The 9,418-nt window shown below is 40.4% G+C and overlaps 1 long non-coding RNA gene across 3 annotated transcripts; it reads left to right on the top strand.

The window, feature by feature from the left end:
- The first annotated feature begins 1,239 nt into the window (after nt 1–1,239).
- On the top strand, nt 1,240–6,883 carry LOC120556974. 3 transcript variants are annotated; one of them, XR_005638916.1, is made up of 3 exons: nt 1,240–1,392; nt 2,603–2,789; nt 5,533–6,883. It is a non-coding gene; the product is annotated as an uncharacterized LOC120556974 (long non-coding RNA). The 3 variants fall into 3 exon arrangements; XR_005638917.1 differs by having other exon boundaries at nt 1,240–1,911; XR_005638915.1 differs by having other exon boundaries at nt 1,240–2,789.
- Nucleotides 6,884–9,418: the final 2,535 nt, after the last annotated feature.

The following is a 9,418-nucleotide window of genomic DNA, read 5'->3' as shown; positions in this document are numbered from 1 at the left end:
TGTCTTTGATGTAGCCTATGTTTCTGATTAGAAGTTGCATCTTTGAGTTGTTTCTTGAGTCAGAAAATTAGTTAAACAAAACCTCACTTCCTCAAGCCTTCCTGTCCCCTCAAAGCAGCTGGTCCTTGTCTTGGCCAAATGTGACATCATTTTAAGTCAACTCCACATTGAGTAGGCTACATAAGATAGCCTAATGTCTATATCTATACTGTCAATTCAGCAGCCACACTACCCAGTTAAGAATATAGTGATGCCAAAGGGGCACTCACTCAAGCCATTCATCAGTGTTACACTGCCATCTGTTGCAACAAAAACGACATTACAATTTAGGAGATATTTTTTTTGTCTTGTCACTCTTCAAATTGCAGCTGGATCTCTGGATAATAAAACATTTTTTCTTTTTTTTCTTTCTTTTTTTTTTTTTTTTACAAAGAAAAGTATTCCTGTAGACGTAATGAAGATACTAGACAAAAAGGGCCATGGTAATTCATATTTTAGGATATTGTGTGGATATTATGACACATAAGAATCACCAGAAGCTACAGAAGGAGGTCAGAAGTATGACAACAGTAGACTTGTAAGTGTAACATAAAGAACAGTGGTTCCCAAACTTTTTGGCCTTTGACCCATTTTAAATAAAGCAATTGCTTGTGGCCCCACATGGGTTGACTGTTCCGTGGATTTGTCTTATTTGAAGGATTTGTAAAGGCCCGTAGAGGTAGGCTATGTAGCTATCCAGTAGGCATTTTTCCTAATAAAAAGCAAAACCAATATTACAGAAAAATAAACTAAATGAATACATGGATTTTCTTATTTCTTATTAGTCCTTATTAATCCCCCAGGTTGGATCCAACTGTAGGATCAAGTGAGTCTGCGGTTCCTATTTCTAAATCCCTATAATATCCCTTATGTAAGCCTATCCTATATGGCCATCGACAGGCTGTGATTGCACTTCCTGTGTCCTTAAATAGAAATATTTATTAGGCTATAGGCTATCTTATATTTCCATTCTGTTATTGAAAAAGGCTCTCGGCACGACATCTGGTAGCTGCGTCAGAAGAACGTAGTTTACGGTAAAACGGCGCCCATGTGATTTCACCGATGTTTGTAAACATGCGTCATCCACATGTGATTTTGGCGATGAGGAAAGACTCCAGCCAACCAGCGACCAGGGGCGTGTCAGGGGCGGGGTTTCTGTGTTGCGCTATGGAAAATCGTTAGGGGGGATACACAGTGATAAACGTAATAGATTCAAACAATAAGGCTGTAACGGGAACTTGGTGGACTGACCGCGTTCACCGAGGACCTGTGACCCGGGTCTGAGTGGCGCCGGTCGCGAAATGGATGAGACTCCTTTGGCACGGGAGGGAAACATGCAGTTGGGATAAACACGTAAGTTATTTATGTTATTATAGGGCAAGAGCGACATAATAGTGCGTATGTTGCGTAGAGAATAGCACTATTTAATTCATAACCACTCGAGTAGCCACTGTGTGAACAGTCATATAATACAAGCCCAGTTGTAGCAGCGCTGCTGTAGAAGTGTAAAGAATAGTTAAAAAAAAAAAGAAAGAAAGAAAGAAATCCTATTTGCAGGAAAACATGACGTGAGGGCTTGTTGATGGAGGAGGTTATACACACTTTAGATCACGAGTGTTTCATCATCGACATGACAACAGGTAAATTAAACTGCGTCAGCGAGAAGGACCGACAAGCCACATACAATCCAGTGGGAATTTCCGCTGCGATGGTGGGACATGCTGCGACGGCAGCGTTGTTGTTCTCGCTCTAAAACTTGACTTGTGCCTGGTTTTAGTGATAATATGAAGATGTAAACAAAGCGTGGAATCGGCGGGGATGGCGTGTGATGGAAGAGCTCGGAATAGGATGCTGCGCAAGAGATGGATCATAGTGCGTATCCTGTTGTGGAAGACGATGTTACGCAGTTCATATTGGCACGATTATTTAACACCATGGTCTTTTTTCCCTGAGTGTTATCAGAAATAACTGACCGGGTCTGAGTGACTTTTTAAGGAAAGCAGGATAAAGATACTTTCTAAACACGGTCACACATTGACGCACGGGGGGTTGTTCTATTGTTTTGCGTAATTTCGAAGGAAATAAAAACTTATGCTTCAAGTGAGCAACACAGTGGTGACGCAGCTTGTTTTATCTTTGAGATGCCAAACAACATTTGCTGCGTCACAGAGATTCCAGGAGGTTCTTAATAGTAATCTGGCTTTTTAGTGCGCACTTGGTATGATGAAAACAAACTCTATTTCCCAAATATAGGGGGTGCTATTGAGTAACACAGTCTTTGGGATGTATCATCTGCTGTAAAGGGATGTTGACATACAGGTATTCGTCATCTCGAACCTGAATACTAACTGTTTGACTTTTTTTTTTTTTTTTCTCTGGGGCCTTTTTGTTTTATCATTTTACCCCTGATTACGTGGACAAATCAAATACCTTATGATTATGTATTATGTTATGTAACTAAATACATCACACAAAGCCTTGAGCTTTCTAAAACAAAGTTAGAGTCCTTAAAGCTGTTGTTGCTGTGAGAAAACCATTTAGTGGATTTGTCTCCTTTTTCTAGAATTTGTAATGCACACCTGCCTAAGCACAATGGGACACTGACGCACCTGATGGGATGTTGCCGTTGACACCAAGGTTTCTGGCTCCTGTTGACCTTCCTAATAACCCTAGTGAAGGAAGGCCTCCTGCTGCTTACCTGCCAGAGGGACAGGAGATAAAGTGCGTCCCCGCCTCTCAGAGCTTCTGAGGTGAGAATGAGACACACAGGAGGAGCAAACTCCTTCCTGCCAAGTGGATTTGTTCGGTCAATGGGTGAATCAGCAGTAGACCCCATGAGTTGCTAAACCACTGGCAAGGAAATGGAAAGAGAAGGAGAGACAGAAAGAGAAGAGAAGAGAAGAGAAGGGGAGGGAAGGGGAGCTTTAGAACTTTAATTATGTGTACTGAATAGAAACTTGACTCCCGAGGGAATGTCACTATGGTAGTTTCGAAACAAACAGGTAAAGGTCATGGGAGGAAGTACAAGCTGATAACTGAAAGAGTACAAGTGGGGCCTCACAGCAGCAACAACATTCCCTTGTGCTTATTTGCATTATTCTTAAAATATGAAAAGCACAAACCTTCTCTATATCAGATGTTCATCAGAATATGTTTTTACTGGCGATCGTGCCCTGTGCAGTGTTGAAGTTTACCATGCCTTCTGAGGCTGACCAGTAGAACAAGTGACCCACTTTCACAGACAAGAAACGTGACCTCAATAGTTATTTTGCCATTCTTACAGGGAGGGGTGCTGCCTCTCAAGTCAAACAAACAGTACAAGTGGGCTAAATGCAATGCGCTCAGACTCGTTTTCGGAGTTCTTGGAGAAATTTCGCAATTAAACAATCCCCTGCTTTTTCAGCTAAAGCAAATTAAATTCAGCAGATGCCGTCGGGCCAAACTTAGATGCAGCAAACAAGCACTTTAAAAAGACTTCCGAGGAGAGGCAGCGTGAATCTACTGACGGATGTGTTTACAGCAAGGGGCCAGCATCACCTGTAGCCCACATAAAACTTCAGTGAGAAAATGGGGAGCGACACACTGTCTTTTAAAACAAATCCCTCCTACACACAGATTATAGAATCAGAGGTGGCACAGAGCCAAGACATGACAGTGCTAAAATTAAACTCAGAGCACTACCCCCCCTCACTAGATGATGATGTATTAATAGACAAGTGTGAAGCAGCATTTATTTGCAGGTATCATTAGCAGCTAGACACCTAACATGCTGCAAAAGGGAGAGCGGGGACTATTGTAAGCTACTGTGCTGAAACTCAGAATGTACCTCTCCTTACTGTCATTATGCCTTTATACATATTAAGTTTTGGAAATATTCCTTTCAGAAATGCAGTACATACAGTAGGAGGGTAAAATAGTAAGAACGCTTATCGTTGGAAACCTGCAGGTGCATTGTACATCTGTACGCGCTTTTATCTCACGGTATTTACCTCATAAAGCCACTCGTGTTTTCAACCAGACATTTGATATTTTCCAACAGGCAGAGTGGGGGCCAGAAGAGGGTGACAAAGTGTAAATCAACTCTTCCATCTGTGGCCTTCCCATTTATTTCCACCCATATTGCAGCAGATACAGTAGAACAAACAAAGTGTCAGGCTCATCTGAACGTGTGAAGGCTCTCGCATCTCCGAACGTTTCGCAATTGGTCGCTCTGAAGAGAAGATGATGCAACGTAGTAGGAGATATGCAAGCTATTACACGATCCAAACACAATTTGTACTTTTAGGACATTGTCTGTGCAGGCAAAATCAGCAGAAAATGAAGTTTGTGCCACTGTTGGCTTTTTACTGGTCCAGTCAAGTATCATGTGAACACATTAATAACAACATCAAAAACACATTAGTTCAACTGTTGCAAGTTATTCTGAAGTTTTCCCTGATTGCGCAAATGTTGAGAGTGGGTTAAAAAGACATATTACCTCATTGAGTTTGCCTCTCTCACTCCTGATAAATTTGGACTTCTAATCTGTAAGAGGATTAACCACCTTCCTTGTTTACACATGCACACAACCCCCCCCCCACACACACACACACCCCCCCACACACACACACACACACACACACACACACACACAGTTACGCACACACACTGTCACACACATACAGACATTCAGTGTTTATTTTACGTCACTTACTCTAGTATGACCTAACCCAGTGCCTCTCCCTGTCTGTGCTGCCTGATGCACAGCATTCATCTCATTTTTGTAAACCAAATGGATTTGTTTTTTTTTGTTTTATTCTGCTCCTAAATCAGAAACATTTGTTCAGTTCATTTCTGATGGAAGAATTATCTCTGTTGTTGACTTTTAGTTAACTTTTTTTTTGTATCTTCTTTCCTGCGATTTGTTGCTAAAGATTGACAGTGACCACAGTTTGACATAGTGGCTCTAAAGTAAACCAATAGTTGCTTTGGCTTTTAAAAAGGGGCCGATGCGCCTTTAACAAGCAGTAGATGGTCAGGTGACTTGGCAGAAAAAAAGGCTTCGATGCAGAAAGCAGCCTCTGCACACACAATAGTCGGCAAAAAAGAGCTTGTAGTAAAGAGAACAAGAGAGCAAGGGAGAGGTAAATGCAGAGTTCACAAATAGCACTGTTACATGGGAGGAGTCGCAATAGCAAATCAAGGAGAAGACGGATGAAAGCAATGTTGTGGCCATCATACTGCAGTCTGCCTGAGTTATTCTCGAAGCTGACACTGTATTCTTGTAAATACTGGGAGCGCTTGTCGAAATCGAGGATATTTTCATCTGTTGTTAGGGTCTAAGTACATGTCGTTAAAACAACGATGGCCCTTATATGTCAGTGGCGTAAATATAACCAATCAGTACAACTGCTCTTGTTTTAGAAGCCAAAACACTAAAATAGCAGTGAAGAGGATTAGGGAGACACATAAAGGTTCCGGATTAAATGCTACGTCACCTTTTCCCATTAACAGGACAACAGCGTCTGAGACACTGACACGGCAGATAACGCCAGTCTTTTAATGCCAGACCTGCAAATAGAATCCAGTGAGTCCTCCACGTTAATTCTTTTGGTATTGTGCTGTCATTTCAAAAGAAAATTGGAACGGTAATGGTGACAGAGAAAGTCTCAAATGAGCTCTCTGTAGACATATTGTACTGCATGCCTCGTAGCAATGGACAACAGGGGTTCATACTAATGAGTCCTTACCAATTTCAGGACCATGTTTTTCTATCTTGCACCACAGTCTACCCGGCTTGGACCAGGAGCGGGACTGGATGCCTGAGGGAGACCCAGGAGAGGACACAGTATCCTATTGTGCATTACAAAGAAGTCTACAGAGAGCTGCGGAGATCTATTTTTCCACAGTATGAATCATAGACAGTTTTTGTTGGGGTTCATCTCTGGTGCCAGTCTGCTGCCATGCCCTTTCTTACACTGCGATCTTGGTTATCTGATGCACCTCTGATGTAAGGAATTAAGCTGCTGTGTCACTCTTAGAGGAGCTGGCCATGACTCAGTGGTTCTCCTCATTGGGTGCCAGCAAAGAGTCTGTATCTGCCTAAGTTTCTGGTTCCTCTTATGGCTTATGGTTTCAATCTCTTTGGAAAGAGATATACTTCCAGGCCTTAGGAAATATCTCAAATGTATCACTGTATGGACCCAAATATGCTATGTTTATAGTCAGTAAAATGTAGTTTGTGCAAATATTTCACTTCACATTGTGTGTGACAAAACAGGCGAGTATTCTGTTCTCCATTATATAACCAAAGTTGATATGATGAGATGAAAGTTGTTAAACATTATTTTATTCAATTTCAACACCAGACTTAACTTGAGGGCAGCGTTTCAAACAAACTGCAGAGGTTTACATAGGCAAAAATGGATTTTAGTGTGTGTCTAAAAAATCAGTTCTCCTTATCAAATAGCCACGAGAACAACAAATATATGCCCTAAAGAGTTGGAATTGTATTACCTCTGTAAATGCAGCTTGAACAAACAGGTTACTCAAATAACTGCCTGTGTAGTGTTGCTTTTTGCCTTTGTTAACTGGTAACAGGCTACATCATTACAAGGCATTGAGTACTGCATTAAGCAGTTTGGCAAGACACTGGATATCTGTCTAATGGAAAATTAAATGATTATTACACATACATGTACCACTGTGTACCCAGTAATAGGATGAGCCACTTTTATTGATGGTGTTAGAATCATTTATAAGTTGATTCATTCCATTTTCACGATCTGATACTGAAACTGACTGTGGCGTAGCCCCATGCCTGATTTTGTGTCTTAACCATTAAAACAAATACGTTCAAAAGTGATGACGGTTATGTTTTTTTTTTTCTAATTGCAGAAATGGACATGGCTTCCCGAATGTGGCTTTGCTCAAAAGCATCCTCCCCAGGGAACTGGTTTCAGATGGTGTCTTAGAGTATAAAATCCTGTCTAGCACCATTTGAAATCGGTGTTCTTGAGCGGGAACAGGCTTCAGAAATGACGACAGTGACAACTTCATTCGCTAAGTTGGAAGACAGTTAAGGATCGCAGTTTGGTGGCATGGTTTGCATTAAAATCTTTAACAAACTATTCCAGATGTAAAATGCGTTCAGTCATATCAATCAGTTGGGTTCTCTGGACCAGTCCTCTGTACAGCTTACGCTCCAGTGACCAGAAGAAAAGAAGGTGTTGGAAGTCCAATCTTCTGACCAGCTGACCACCCCTTTCACCAAGGCTGACCGTTTTCATCTGGTGTTCAGAGTTTCCATCATGTCTAGCACCATTTGAAATCGGTTACAATGTGAAGGGACCATCAACAAAGCTTTTGCTTCAGCAGACGCATGATGCATTTCCTTAAAGTACCAGAAGATGGTAGCATTGAGCTGCCATCCATGCTGTCATCCAAGGCTTTTTTTTAGAATCATTCAAGCAGTGAAAGTTTTATTGGAGAACCCTGATCAGGTACAACAACTGTTCCATAGAGTTCCTTTTTGTTAGTCTGTTTGCTCTTTTCATCATGTTGCCGTTACTCAGCCGTGCTGTGTGCAAGTTCCAGCTGCAGTTATCTTGTCTTGTTCATTTCCTCCAGGGACAGATGATAAACAGAGAGAATATCTAGTTAAATGCTTCAGTAGTTCAGAGGCTGTGTATCCGCCTGTTGCAGAGCTCTAAAGGTACACAAGTTTGTTTATATATATATATATATATATATATATTTAAATAAAACATTTTTTGTTAAATTAACATGTCAATAGCTCCATACTGTATTTCTATTAATAAAGCAAAACTGGTTTCACTCAAAGTTGTACAGTGTTTCATTTATTAAGTTAGTGAGTGTAATTAAATGAAAATGTTTTTTATTTTAATAAAAATGTAACAATATGATTTTGTTTTTGATATGATTAATGTTCAATTTCAGTACGTTTTTGCACCATTTAATTGTCACCACCATGTCATCTCTGTCCGCTTTTAAGGGAGACAGAAGTTTGACATTAACAACTGTAGGTTGTTATTAATTAATTTAAAATCATAACCTGTTACCTCCCCAAGCCCAGACCGGAGGCAATTATTTTGAGTTTTTGCACTTTAAATGTAATTATAACATTTCATAATTTAATTCATGCATGCCTTTAAAAAAAAACCCATTCATTTATTCACACTCAGTGGGTTCTTACCCAAGTCATTTTCAATTCACATGTAGGCATGATTTACTTTTTTAACTTTTCTTTTATGTCTTTGGTTTGTGGAAGTAACCTCTTCCCATGTACATGTGGCACCTGTTCACACCATTGATAAATTAATGCATTTGAATTCATTCATAAACCCCTGCACTTCAATAGCTCAGATGTGTTTCAGCAAGAGTTCTGCTCATTCAAAACATACTCCATGTCTGTGTTTTCTGTGTTCTATTTTCAGAACATTTTTAACAAATTTGGTTTTAAAAAATGTGAAGGGGACAAAAGCGACCATTTCAAAAAGTAGTGGGGACGTATCCCCAGCATCCCCACCTATGCACCTGGTTAAAACTAATGCCGTCTAATATAACAGACCTGCAATGAATCCTCCCTTTATGGGGCTTATAATGTTTTTAGTTGTAGTTTTTATTACTTCTGCCAAGGAGGTTATGTGTTTGGTTTGGTTTGTCCGTTGGTTTGTTTGTCTGTCAGCAGGATTGCAAAAAAAAACTGTGGCCCAATTTCATTAAACTTGGTGGAAGGGTGTAGCGTGGGCCAAGGAAAAACCGATTACATTTGGGAGTGGATACGAATCACTGGGTGGTACGCGAATCATTTTTCATCTTTTGTGAACATTGCAAAATTGGGCGTTTGATGTGCATTAATGTGGTGTCGTAATAATCAGAAAAATGAGTTCCTGTCACTGCATTGCGTTGTGAGATGGAACATGCCATGGCGGAGGTCTGTGCTCTCCGAGTGCCCTTCTGTTTTAGAGAGGTGTTGATTCAACTATATAACCATTTTGGAGTTTGTGGTGCTGTTGAATTGTAGCTGCTGTGTTATGCTAACAGAAATATATATAAATAATAATATATACATATTTTTTTTTGTCCACCCCATTTCTATCAGTGAGGGTAGTCCAAATAAGAGAAACACCTCTCAGTGTCCCAGTATGAATTTTAACATAATGTGTAAATAACAAACAAAATTAGAAGTCGCTGTACCAGTCAAATCCTATTTCTGTTGACACTTTGAGCATTATGCTGCTCTACTGTCGAATTACAGATCTGCCATCACTTTTAGCATCATTTGACACTGTTGAACCGCCAGCTTTACAGCTTCTCAATCCACCTCTGACATTTTCTCTTCCTAGAGTAGTGCCCAAACAGGGTTACTGCTGAGTAT

The sequence above is a fragment of the Perca fluviatilis genome, chromosome 4 (genome assembly GCF_010015445.1).
Source record: "Perca fluviatilis chromosome 4, GENO_Pfluv_1.0, whole genome shotgun sequence".
Lineage (NCBI taxonomy): Eukaryota > Metazoa > Chordata > Actinopteri > Perciformes > Percidae > Perca > Perca fluviatilis.
This window is presented reverse-complemented; position numbering and strand designations above follow the sequence as displayed.